The following is an 11,313-nucleotide window of genomic DNA, read 5'->3' as shown; positions in this document are numbered from 1 at the left end:
TGTGTATTGTACCTCTGTGTGTATTATGTATATTGTGTGTGTGTGTGTGTGTGTGTGTGTGTTGTGTTTAGATTTCCTGCCATGCTGCACCAGTTATCGGTGATAAGATGCGGGAGGCTGCAGACACGGCTGACAGGCAGCGGAGATTGTGGAGATGTGTGTGTCTGTGTCTCTGGAGAAGGTTCTGGGAGCTTCACTTTCCACATTCATTCATCTTCAGCCGCTTCTCCGGTGGGGGGGGGTGGTGGTGGGGGTGGTGGTGGGGGTCGCGGTGGCAGCAAGCTAAGTAGGCCACTCCAGACCTCCCTCTCCCCAGCAACGCCCTCCGGCTCCTCCCGGGGGATCGATCCCAAGGCGTTCCCAGGCCAGACTGGACCTGTAGTCCCTCCAGCGAGGTCTGGGTCCACCCCGGGGTCTCCTCCCAGTTGGCCGCGCCCAGGAGGCGTCCTGATCAGATGCCCGAACCACCTCCCCCGAATCCCCGGTGAAGTACTACACCACCCACAGTCCTCACGCGAGTTCCGCCGAGCAGAGACGTCGCCGTTACTATGGAGACGTGAACCTCTCAAGACGCTTTGTAGCTGGAATGCAGAACGTAGGGAGGTAACGCCCTCTCCCTCGGCTAGCCAGCTGCTCCGCCATGTTTCCTGTTGGGCATGATGTGGTTTTTCTTAGAGATGTGGGAAAGACAAATCACCAAAGACAAAATGTACACAAATGCAAAAACTGTTTAAAACGGGTTGAAAGTGTGTGTGTGTGGGGGGGGGATTTGATGACATCATTTGCAGTACCTTATGGGATTAGCTTGCTCCCTCTTATACTACTACTACTACTACTACTACTTTCGGCTGCTCCCATTAGGGGGCGCCACAGCGGATCATCCGTTTCCATCTCTTCCTGTCCTCTGCATCTTCCTCTGTCTCACCAGCCACCTGCATGTCCTCCCTCACCACATCCATAAACCTCCTCTTTGGCCTTCCTCTTCTCCTCTCCCCTGGCAGCTCCATATTCAGCATCCTTCTCCCAGTATACCCAGCATCTCTCCTCCACACATGTCCAAACCATCTCAATCTTGTCTCTCTTGCTTTGTCTCCAAACCGTCCAACCTGAGCTGTCCCTCTAATAGACTCCTTCCTAATCCTGTCCTTCTTCATCACTCCCAATGAAAATCTTAACATCTTCACCTCTGCCACCTCCAGCTCCTCCTCCTGTCTTTTCATCAGTGCCACTGTCTCCAAACCATACAACATAGCTGGTCTCACCACCATCTTGTAAACCTTCCCTTTAACTCTTGCTGGTACCCTTCTGTCACACATCACTCCTGACACTCTTCTCCACCCACTCCACCCTGCCTGCACTCTCTTCTTCACCTCTCTTCTGCACTCCCCGTTACTTTGGACAGTTGACCCCAAGTATTTAAACTCATCCACCTTCGTCACCTCTACTTGCATCCTCACCATTCCACTGTCCTCCTTCTCATTCATGCATAGGTATTCCGTCTTGCTCCTACTGACTTCCATTCCTCTTCTCTCCAGTCCATACCTCCACCTCTCCAGGCTCTCCTCAACCTGCACCCTACTCTCGCTACAGATTACAATGTCATCCGCAAACATCATCATCCACAGAGACTCCTGCCTGATCTCGTCCGTCAACCTGTCCATCACCATTGCAAACAAGAAAGGGCTCAGAGCCGATCCTTGATGTAATCCCACCTCCACCTTGAACCCATCTGTCATTCCTACCACACACCTCACCACTGTCACACTTCCCTCATACATATCCTGCACCACTCCTACATACTTCTCTGCAACTCCTGACTTCCTCATACAATACCACACCTCCTCTCTCGGCACCCTGTCGTATGCTTTCTCTAAATCTACAAAGACCCAATGTACCTCCTTCTGGCCTTCTCTATACTTCTCCATCAACATTCTCAAATCAAACATCACATCTGTGGTGCTCTTTCGTGGCATGAACCCATACTGCTGCTGCTGATCATCACCTCTCCTCCTCTTAACCTAGCTTCTATTACTCTTTCCCATATCTTCATGCTGTGGCTGATCAACTTTATACCTCTGTAGTTGCTACAGTTCTGCACATCACCCTTGTTCTTGAAAATCGGTACCAGTATGGTTCTTCTCCGCTCCTCAGGCATCCTCTCACTTTCCAAGATTGTGTTAAACAATCTAGTTAAAAACCCCTCTGCCATCTCTCCTAAACACCTCCATGCCTCCACAGGTATGTCATCAGGACCAACCGCCTTTCCACTCTTCATCCTCTTCATAGCTGCCCTCACTTCCTCTTTGCTAATCCACCGCACTTCCTGATTCACTATCCCCACATCATCCAACCTTCTCTCTCTCGCATTTTCTTCATTCATCAGCCCCTCAAAGTACTCCTTCCACCTTCTCAGCACTCTCTCCTTGCTTGTCAGCACATTTCCATCTCTATCCTTGATCACCCTAACCTGCTGCACATCCTTCCCAGCTCAGACCCTCCGCCTAGCCAATTCGGTACAAGTCCTTTTCTCCTCCTTTAGTGTCTAACCTGTCATACAACTCACCATACACCTTTTCTTTTCTTTTTGGATCCTTTTCTCCCCACTTGTACTTGGCCAATCACCCCACTCTCTGAGCCGTCCCGGTCGCTGCTCCACCCCCTCTGCTGATCCGGGGAGGGCTTCAGACTACCACATGCCTCCTCCGATACATGTAGAGTCGCCAGCTGCTTCTTTTCACCTGACAGTGAGGAGTTTTGCCAGGGGGACATAGCATGTGGAAGGATCACGCTATTCCCCCCAGTTCCCCCTCCCCCCAGAAGAGGCGCTCTGACCGACCAGAGGAGGTGCTAGTACAGCGACCAGGACACATATCCACATCCGGCTTCCCACCCGCTGACACGGCAAATTGTGTCTGTAGGGATGCCCGACCAAGCCGGAGGCAACATGGGGATTTGAACCGGGGATCCCCATGTTGCTAGGCAACAAAATAGACTGCTACGCTACCCGGATGCCTGCCTTTTCCTTTGCCTCTGCCACCTCTCTCTTCACTTTATGCTGCATCTCCTTGTACTCCTGTCTACTTTCTTCATCTCTCTGACTCACTTCTTCTTTGCCAACCTCTTCCTCTGTATACTTTGCTGTACTTCCTCAATCCACCACCAAGTCTCCTTGTCTCCTCTGTCCTGATGACACACCAAGTACCTTCCTAGCTGTCTCCCTCACTATTTCTGCAGTGGTTGCCCAGCCACCCGGCAACTCTTCACTACCACCCAGGGCCTGTCTTAACTCCTGCCTGAACTGCACACAACAGCCTTCCTTCTTCAACTTCCACCATTTGATCCTTGGCTCTGCCTTCACCCTCTTCTTCTTCTTGGTCTCCAAAGTCATCCTGCAGACCACCACTGATGCTGCCTAGCTACGTTCTCCCCTGTCACCCACCACCTTGCAGTCTACAATCCCTTTCAGATCGCACCTCCTGCATAGGATATAGTCTTCCTGTGCACCACCTACTAATACCTCCATATTGATTATGTAATGATATTTAGTGGATGTCTGTTGGTTCTTTCATAAGACAGTCAGACAGCGGAAAATGTTGATAAATGATTCAAGAGTCAAGATTCCTTTGTCATTTTTGTGTACTTGCATACACAAAAAACGAAATGTTATTCCTCCCAGTCCGAAACAGTGCAAACAAGTTGACAATATGTGTAGAATAGGAGTAGAATAAGCAAAAATAAGCTAGAAGGAAAGAAAAAAAACCCAGCAGTACTTTAGATAAATAATAAATAATAATATTTATAAATAATATAAATATCAGCAGAACAAAATATCCAGTAAAATTTCTGGCACTCACGTTGTCCAGTCTTACAGGGGCCAATATGTGTAGTAAGACTTCAGTGTTACAATGACCAGTGCTTGGACGTTAGAGGGTAAGTGAGGGGGGGCTGCTTCCGGGGGGCACAATATGTTCATTGTTCTGACCGCCTGGGGAAAGAAGCTGTTTTTCACCCTACTTGTTCAGGTTTTGATGCACCTCTAGCTCCTCCCAGATGACAAGAGGGAAATCGGGCTGTAGGACGGGTGGCCAGGGTCTCTGGTGATGCTAGAGACTCTGCCAACGCGGCGTTGGTTACAAGTCTCCAGCAGGGAGGGGAAACAGGAGCCAATGATCTTCCCAACTGTCTTCATTATCCTGTTCAGTTGGTGCCGTTCGGTCATGTTGCAGTTACCGATCCAGGAGGTGCTGCAGTAGGTCAGAATACTGTCGATGGTGCCCCTATAAAAGGTGATGAGGGCTGGGATGGGGAGGCTTGCTCTCTTTAGTCTCTGGGGTGGGTGGAGGCGCCGTTGGGCCTTCTCAACAATGGCTGTAGTATTGATTGATGAGATCAGGTCTTCAGCCAGGATCGCCCCCAGGAACTTGGTGCTGCTGACCCTCTCCACAGTGCTGCCATCGGCGCTTAGCAGAGGGTGACGTTGTAAGTGGGCCCTCTTGAAGTCAATTACCGTCTCTTTTGTTTCATTGAAGTTGAAGTCGAGATTGTGATTCCTACGCCATGCTGTCAGCTGCTCCACCTCCATCCAGTATGCAGTTTCATCTCCACTGCTGATGAGACCCACCACCGTGGTATCACTGGCAACCTTAATTAGGGCTGCAACTAACGACTACTTTGTTACTCGATTAATCTGTCGATTGTTTCTTCGATTAATCAACGAGTCAGATGAAAACACAAAAACTAAATTCATTTCCATCATTTTTGTCAAAAAACAAAATGTTACTCCAACTGACAATATTAACACAAATAACAGACCTAAATGTATGCTATACAACGCGTGCAAAATATACATGCTTTTTTTGTTGTTGCACAAAACAGGTAGTTTTTACATTGCTTGAATGGACCTGAGCATTTAAGATAGTGATAAATTATGAATGATGAAAAAGGAAAATGGAAAACAATCCAAGTGTTGACAGGCTTTGCTACATCCACAACAGAAACACTACAGTAACACTTTCTCTCACTCATACACACACACACACACACACACTCTGTCTCTTTCTACAGAAACTTTGCCTTTCATTGCAAAAGTGTTGGCATGTCCACGTGCTCGTGGCGAAGGCCAGCTCTTCTTGGAAGCTTAAGTCAACAGACGAGTCCAGCTCGACTGCCAGCTTACACCGCCTGTTGTTACTTGTAGAAGCAGGTTAAAGACCTGACTTTTCACAACGGCCTATGACTAAGGTCTTGGTGTGTGTGTGTGTGTGTGTGTGTGTGTGTGTGTTATTGTGTTTTGTATATTTGCATATTCTGCTCCAGTTCCTGTATAACTGCACTAACACCTGGTGATATACATATTTATTTTCTGCATTTGCATTTTTATGATTGTGTTTTGATTGTATTGTCACTTTATGCAAAGCACACTGTGTTGCCTGTCTATGAAATGTGATGTATAAATAAAGTTTGACTTGACTGTTGCGTAGATTTTTGTTTTTTTGTTTGGTAGTTTTTTTCTGTCTGCATGGTTGTGGTGGTCGTGTGGCTCGGGTCCTGGTCTGTTCCGGTGGCGTCTGGACACTGCTTGACATCCTCTTCATCATATTGTTCATATATTTTATAATTCCATTATAATTGTGTTATCCTCTTTCGGTGTTGTATTGTGTAAATTGTGTAAACACAACGTCCATTGCACGTTGTGCGTCTTGGGAGAGGGATCCTCCTCTGTTGCTCTCCCCGAGGCTTCTTTCTGGTTTTTCTCCCTGTTAAAGGGTCTTAGGGAGTTGTTCCTTATCCAATGCAAGGGTCTAAGGACAGGATGTTGTGTTGCTGTAAAGCCCCCTGAGGCTAATTTGTAATTTGTGATATTGCGCTAGGCAGCACGGTGGCGCAGTGGTTAGCGTGGTCACCTCACAGCAAAAAGGTTCTGGGTTCGAGCCCTGGGGTAGTCCAACCTTGGGAGTTGTCCCGGGTCGTCCTCTGTGTGGGGTTTGCATGTTCTCCCCGTGTCTGTGTGGGTTTCCTCCCACAGTCCAGGGTGTCCCCCCGCCTGCCGCCCAGTGACTGCTGGGATAGGCTCTAGTATCCCCACGACCCTGAGAGCAGGATAAGCGGCTCGGATGATGGATGGATGGATGGATATTGGGTTGTACAAATAAAGTTGACTTGACTAGATAAATGAGAAGAACTACCTGCTGTGAGATGAACAATTTCTCACTTCAAAATGCAATGCATGCAATGGATCTATGCTCATTGAATTAAGATTTTGTACTTACCCTGCTGGTGTGTCCCCTTCATCCATGGCTCCCATTTTTTTTGTTTTGTTTCCGGTGTTCTCTCATTACCTTGGTGCTCCCGTGCCATGCAAGATCAGTTATACATGGTTTGCAACTAACACATACTCGAATGGAATCTGAAATGTTCCCATAGATGATTTTGGTCGAACAGTTTTCTCCACCTCCGCCACGTTTCAAATGATTTTTTTTCTTGAAGAGACGTAGCCAGCTCCACAACACAGCGTGCACCAACATACACCCAATGAATCAGTATTGAAATTAATTGCCAACTACTTTTATAATCGAATTGTATCGATTTCATCGATTCGTTGTTGCAGGCATAAGCTTAGTGATGTGGTTTGATTTGAAGGTGGCAGTGCAGCCATGCGTTACCAGGGTGAACGGCAGGGGGCTCAGGACACAGCCCTGCGGTGAGCCTCTGCTCACTATGGTGGGTTTAGATGTAGGGTTACCAACCTTAACTGTCTGCTGCCTCGTTGTTGGGAAATCAAGGACCCAGTTGCAAGTGCCTGTGTCCACATCCTGTAGCTTCAGTTTCTCCACCAGCTGTTAAGCTAAGATAGTATTAAATGCTGAGCTGCAGTCAACGAACAGAACTCTGGCATAGGTGTTCTTAAGTTCCAGGTGATTCAGGATAAGGTGGAGTGTGGTGGATTTTGCATCCTCTTTGGATTGGTTGGGTCTATATGTGAACTTAACGGAGTACAGGTTAGCAGGGAGGTGGGTTTTGATGTGCTGCATGATTAGCTGTTCTAAGCGTTTTGTTACAATTGGTGTTAAGGCCATGGGACAGAAGTCATTCATACTGGCAGGGTTAGGCTTCTTGGGTACAGGAACAATAGTGGCACTCTTGAGGCAGGTGGGCACTACTGGTTGGCTGAATGAGATGTTAAAAATGTCGGTGAAGACATCCTTCAGCTGTTCTGCACAGTTGGTGAGAACGCACCCTGGAATATTGTCAGGTCTAGCAGATTTGCAGGGGTTGACCCAGAAGAAGTCTTGTTTTACCCTGGCTGGGGACAGTTGGAGAACCTGGTCGCTGGGTGACGATGTAAATTTTTGTGCGCAGCTGTTGTTGTTAGCCTCAAACTGTGAGTAAAATTTCTTCAGTTTATCTGATAGGGAAGGATCACTGTGGCATGCCGGTAGGGATGGCTTGTAGTCAGTTATAGTTTGCAAACCCTGCTACAAGCGCTGTACATATGTCCTTGTCATTGAAGTGGCCAAGTAGCCTTTGTCCATACAGCTTCTTTGCCTCCCTGATGCCCCGAGACAGGTTATTCCTCACCAGTCTGTATGCTGCAGAATCACCAGCTCTAAATGCTGCATTTTGGAATGTAGCAATGAGCGAACCTTGCCAGTCAACCAGGATTTCTGGTTGACGCATGCCTTAATGGTTTTGAGGGCAGTCACATATCTATGCAGTTGCTTATGTACCCCAATAACCGCCTCTGTATAATCCTGCAGGTCCATCACTTCATTGCATGCTGCAGATTCTTTAAAAATGTCCGGTTGTGTGCACCCAAAGCGGTCTTGCAGTACTGGGATGGCCTCCTGAGGCCAAACTAGTGCTGGCTATTCTTGTTTCATCATTAGTAATGTGGATATGATGACCAAGCGGGTAGAGACATTCGTTGTTCTTTTCACTAAAACAGTGGAATAAGTTCAGAATAACTTCTAGATCAGTTTATGGAGCCTTCAGTCATTGTGGTCCTTGACAACAGGCATGGGCGTAAGTCTGTGAATACTGGTATGGCATTCAGCGCTTTACCTGTGCCCCCATCCATAGGGTTAGTGGTTGTGTCAGGAATGCCATCTGATGTAAAATGTTGCTAAATCATTATGTGGATTGACAAGACCATACCGGATCAGTCGAAGCTCCATACCAGATCGGTCAAGGCTCGGGTTAACAATGGCCGCCATTGGTGCTGTGTCCTCACGGGGTACCGATGGAAACTACAAAATCTGCTGGAGCAAGCCCTGAAAAACGGAATAAGCTGAAAGAAGAAGAAGTCATTATGGTCCTACTCTGTGGAACTCTGCCATGAACTGAGGTCTGAGTGTGTGGTTACTGGGTCAAACTTTTATTTTAGAATCAGTGTTTATTATTGTTCTTCCCTTTTTAATAAGTACAATACCTTCTTATTCCCTTTTTAGTGTAGTACCTTCATATCTTATATATTTTCGTAATGTGTGTGTGTGTGTGTGGTGTTAGTGTAGATAGCGGGACCGAAAACTGAAGCACTTAAGATCCTAGTTCTTTTTGGAGGTGGTAGGTATTGTCTCAGAGAGTAAGGGAAAAATCCCAGACAATTAAAATTATGCATAATTATGCATAAATATGCAAAATATGCATTTTTCTAAAAATGGCTAAAAACCACTTTTCTCGGCATTTCAGATGATTCTGAGCATTTGGGGGGAGGGAGTTGGAGTGGGGGGGGGGGTTTAGGGGCAGGGGGAAGGCGGTTAGCTGGCAGGATGAAGAGGAGGGAGATTTAGACGGTTGGAGAACCAAACCGCTACATTGTAGCGGGGTTCTTCTAGTATCTTATATGTTTTTGTCATGTATAATTGAGTCTATGCCTGTCGTATGGCATGTGCTATATATATATATATACACACACACACACACACACACATATATATATATATACACACACACACACACATATATATATATACACACACACACACATATATATACATATATATATACATATATATATATATATATATAGCGTTTTTTCCCAAAACCGTCAATGGTGTTGAGTGCTCGACTAATGAGGGGCAGAATACCAACACGGATACAGGAAAGGAGATTTTAATGCACAGCAGTACAGGCCTGCTTTGTGCGTCTCGCACTCGTCAGCTCGTTTAGCAGCTGATGAGTGCGAGACGCACCAAACAGGCCTGTACTGCTACGCATTAAAATCTCCTTTCCTGTATCCGTGTATAAGTGAAGGTGCTGATTTAATTCCTCACATCCCAGAGCAGTTTCATAATAACATTTCAGAAGAAGTGGAAAACATCCTGAGCCAGGCTGTAAAGTGCTGCGGTGCTTGGCTGTTTTTTGTCTCCCTCCGCAAAGGTAACGATTTAATCTGACATATTTCGGGGCAGTGTTATAGAAGGAATAATAATATTTCAGCTCGCTCTTCCGTTGTCGCAGGGAGCACAGCAGAGTGCCTTCCAGTCGTCAGTCATGCGGCCGATGACAGCTTCGACACAGCTGTACTGGGCTCAGCAGGACAACAACCCCCCCCCCCACCCACCACCACCAGCACCACCACCACCACCACCAAAAAGAAAAAGAAAAACCCCGGTTCCCCTCCCACGGTGTTGTGGGAGATTTGACTTTTCACGTCTACAGGACAAAATAAAACATTTTGGATTCAGAGTTCAGTCAAATTCCTCAGTGCGAATTACAGTCGCTTCGGAGGTGGACTGAGATTTGGGTTTTTGGGTTTGTTTTGCTGGACCTTTCGGAGTGGTTGTGGTGTGTGCCGGAGTTCATGCGACGTCCTCACATGAAGTGTGAAGCCGCCATGTGTGTAGAGTCTGTGTGAAGTGACTTCCGGGGCGGGAGGCAGTCACAGGATCTGCTGACACAAGCCGGAGGAATATTGTTATAATAATAATAATAATAATACATTTAATTTGTGGGCACCTTTTAGAGCACTGAAGGACACCTTACAGCACACAGTCAAAAACACCCCAGCAGCACTGTATCAGACAGCATAACATCAACACAAAGCAGGGTGGACAATAAAAAGGTAACACAACAGATAATATAAAGTCCTCATCTGCACAAAACTCAGTGCAGCGTGGATCAGACTGAATACGCCGGTTTGGAAAGGTGCGTTTTGAGATGGGATGTGAAGGTTGGAAGAGAGTCAGTGTTGTGAAGGTCTTGTGGGAGACAGTCCCATAGGTGGGGGGGGGGGGGGCAGAACGACTGAAGGCTCCAGTCCCCATGGTAGTCCAGCGGGCGTAGTGAGTTGGGGAGCAGAAGAGGATGTGAGAGTGCGGGAGGTGTGGGTGGATGTGCAGCGGCCTCGCCCAGTGCCGTCCGTACCGTGTCTTTGTCCACGTCCGCGTCTTCAGTTTTGTCTTCGTTTGATGGCTGGGAGAGCGGGGCAGGCTAAGCTAACTGCTAGCACCATGCAGACACCGAGGGCGGGCTGGCGGCAGCCTCGCCTGGCGTGGACTGTGGTGTTTTTGGTGTGGTCTTGAGGAGTGCGGGGAGGTGTGTCGGGGGTGTCTGGCCGGGAGGGCTGGCGCTGGATCAGCTGGGAGGGCTGGGTCTGCTTCGTCCGCTGGGCCCCGGGGCCACGGCCCCTGCCTGGACCTGCACCCGAGGAGGAAACGCCGAGGGCGGTCTGACAGGACGCGGAAGCGGGGCGGGCTAAGCTAACTGCTAGCCCATGCAGACCGGCGGCTCGTTCCCTTGGACAGTGATATTTTGTTTAGTTTGGGTGTGTGTGGTAGTTTGGGTGTGTGCGGTAGTTTGGGTGTGTGCGGTAGTTTGGGTGTGTGTGTTCTTGTAGTTGTTGGATGTGTTGTTGTCTTTGTGTTGTGCTGCTGTGGGCCGGGGGAGCGGCATTTTGTTTCACTTCATGTACGCAAGAACATGAAGTGACATGACAAAGTGCTCCTGATTCCTGATATCTGCTAGTAGCACTGGTTTTGCCCCGCTGATGCAAGTTTGACACACACACACACACACACACACACACACACACACACACACACACACACACACACGGGCATACACAAGACATACGCACAATCAGTTCAACACACACCAGTAATCTGTGTGTTGAACTGATTGTTGGGGAACATTTGAAGCAGCCACTCAGACACACACGTCATCTACATGACAGCTAGCAGGCTATTATTAACACACACATAGACTCACACACAGACACACACACGGAAACACACACAGACACACACAGGTCTGCACATCAGAGTGACAGCTGAGCTATTAACCGTTGGCCCTGACTAAGCCTTCACATAGTAT

The sequence above is a fragment of the Lampris incognitus genome, chromosome 16 (genome assembly GCF_029633865.1).
Source record: "Lampris incognitus isolate fLamInc1 chromosome 16, fLamInc1.hap2, whole genome shotgun sequence".
In the NCBI taxonomy this organism is placed as follows: domain Eukaryota; kingdom Metazoa; phylum Chordata; class Actinopteri; order Lampriformes; family Lampridae; genus Lampris; species Lampris incognitus.
Note: the sequence above shows the minus strand (reverse complement) of the source record.